Below are 2,564 nucleotides of genomic sequence, written 5' to 3'. Positions count from 1 at the left end.
GACCGACTAAATATCAACAAAAGTGGGGGCGGAGATCTTCGGATGCAAGTGGGTGTGAATATCCCACCATACAAGTATGGTGGAGAGGAAGCTGTGAATGGCCGACCATAGTTTGCAAAAAGCGGGTGAGAAAAGGTGCGAATGTCCAACCATACATGATCAAAACAGGGAGCGGAGGTGTTTGGCTGTGACAAGGTGTGAATGTCCACCCATAATTAATGAAAAGCGGGCAACAAGTAGGTTCGAATGCCCAACCATACATCAACAAAAGCAGGAGTGGATGTGTTTGGCTACAAGAAGGTTTGAATGTCCGAGCATAGTTTGTAAAAAGCGGGTAAGAAAAGGTGCGAATGCCCGACAAAGTATGATCAAAAGAGGGAGTGGAGGTTTTCGGCTACAAGGTTTGAATGTACGACCATAGTTTGTAAAAAGCGGGTAAGAAAAGGTGCGAATGCCCGAACATACACCATCAAAAGAGGGAGCGGAGGTGTTACACTTGAAAGACGGTGTGAATGTCCGACCATAGTTGGTAAAAAGTGGGTAAGAAAAGGTTCGAATGCCCGAATATATACCATCAAAAGCGGAAGCGGAGGTGTTCGGCTGCAAGAAGGTGTGAACGTCCGACCAAAGTTTGTAAAAAGCAGTTAAGAAAAGGTTCGAATATCCAACCAAACATAATCAAAAGTGGGAACAGAGCTGTTCGACTGCAAGTAGGTGTGAATATCCACCCATAATTCCTGAAAAATGGGTAAGAAAAGGTGCGAATGCCCAACCATACATCATCAAAAGAAGAAGTGGATGTGTTCTGCTACAAGAAGGTTTGAATGTCCGACCATAGTTTGTAAAAAGTGGGTAAGAAAAAGTTCGAATGCCCGAACATACACCATCAAAAGAGGGAGCGGAGGTGTTCCTCTGTAAGATGCTGCGAATGTCCGACCATAGTTGGTAAAAAGCGGGTAAGAAAAGGTTAAAAAACCGGACTGTACACAATCAATAGCGGGAGCGGAGTTGTTCGGCTACAAGAAGGTGTGAAAGTCCGACCATGGTTTGTAAAAAGCGGGTAAGACAAGGTGCGAATGCCCGACAATGTATGATCAAAAGAGGGAGCGGAGTGTTTCGGCTGCAAGGTCTGAATTTCCAACCATAATTTGTAAACACCGTTGAAGAAAAGGCTCGAAAGCCCGACTATACACCATCAAAAGCGGGAGCGGAGGTGTTCAGCTGCAAGAAGGTCTGAATGTCCACCAATAATTACTGAAAAATGGGTAAGAAAAGTTGTGAATGCCCAACTATACATCATCACAAGCAGAAGTGGATGTGTTCGGCCACAAGAAGGTTTGAATGTCCGACCATAGTTTGTAAAAGGCGGGTAAGAAAAGGTTCGAATGCCCGAACATACACAATCAAAAGAGGGAGCGGAGGTGTTTCACTGCAAGAAGGTGTGAATGTCCGAGCATAGTTTGTAAAAAGTGGGTAAGAAAAGGTTCGAATGCCAGAACATACACCATCAAAAGAGGGAGCGGAGGTGTTCCGCTGTAAGAAGGTGTGTATGTCCGACCATAGTTGGTAAAAAGCGGGTAAGAAAAGGCTAAAATACCCAACTCTACACAATCAATAGCGGGAGCGGAGTTGTTCGGCTAAAAGAAGGTATGAAAGTCCGACCATGGTTTGTAAAAAGCGGGTAAGAAAAGGTTCGAATGCCAAAATATACACCATCAAAAGTGGAAGCCGAGGTGTTCGGCTGCAAGTAGGTGTGAATGTCAGATCATAATTTGTAAAAAGCTGATGAGAAAGGTGTGAATGACCAACAATAATTGCTGAAAAATGTGTTAGAAAAGGTAAGAATGCCGGAAAATTCATCATCAAAAGCGGGAGAAGAGGTGTTCGGCTGCAAGAAGCTGTGAATGTCCAGCCATAATAACTCAAAAACGGGTAAGAAAAGGTAGTATTGCCAGACCATAAATGATCAAAACAGGGAGCGGAGGTGTTCCGCTGTAAGAAGGTGTGAATGTCCCACCATAATTGGTAAAAAGCGGGTAAGAAAAGGTTAAAATACCCGACTGTACACAATCAATAGCGGGAAGGGATGTGTTCGGCTACAAGAAAGTGTGAAAGTCCAACCATGTTTTGTAAAAAGTGGTTAAGAAAAGGTGCGAATGCCCGACAATGTATGATCAAAAGAGGGAGCGGAGGTTTTCGGCTGCAAGAAGGTCTGAATGTCCAACCATAATTTGTAAAAACCGGGGAAGAAAAGGCTCGAAAGCCCGACTATACACCATCAAAAGCGGGAGCAGAGGTGTTCAGCTGCAAGAAGGTCTCAATGTCCATCAATAATTGCTAGAAAACATGAAAGAAAATTTTCGAATATCAAACCGCACATGATCATATGCGGGAGAGGAGGTGTTCAGCTGCAAGATGGTGTGAATGTCCACCCATAATTCCTGAAAAATGGGTAAAAAAAGGTGCGAATGCCCAACCATACAACATCAAAAGCATGTGTGAATGTCAGATCATAATTTGCAAAAACCTGATGAGAAATGGTGAGAATGCCCGACTATACACCA

The sequence above is a fragment of the Leuresthes tenuis genome, unplaced genomic scaffold (genome assembly GCF_036924035.1).
Source record: "Leuresthes tenuis unplaced genomic scaffold, fLeuTen1.0.hap1 SCAF_144, whole genome shotgun sequence".
NCBI classification, from domain to species: domain Eukaryota; kingdom Metazoa; phylum Chordata; class Actinopteri; order Atheriniformes; family Atherinopsidae; genus Leuresthes; species Leuresthes tenuis.
Note: the sequence above shows the minus strand (reverse complement) of the source record.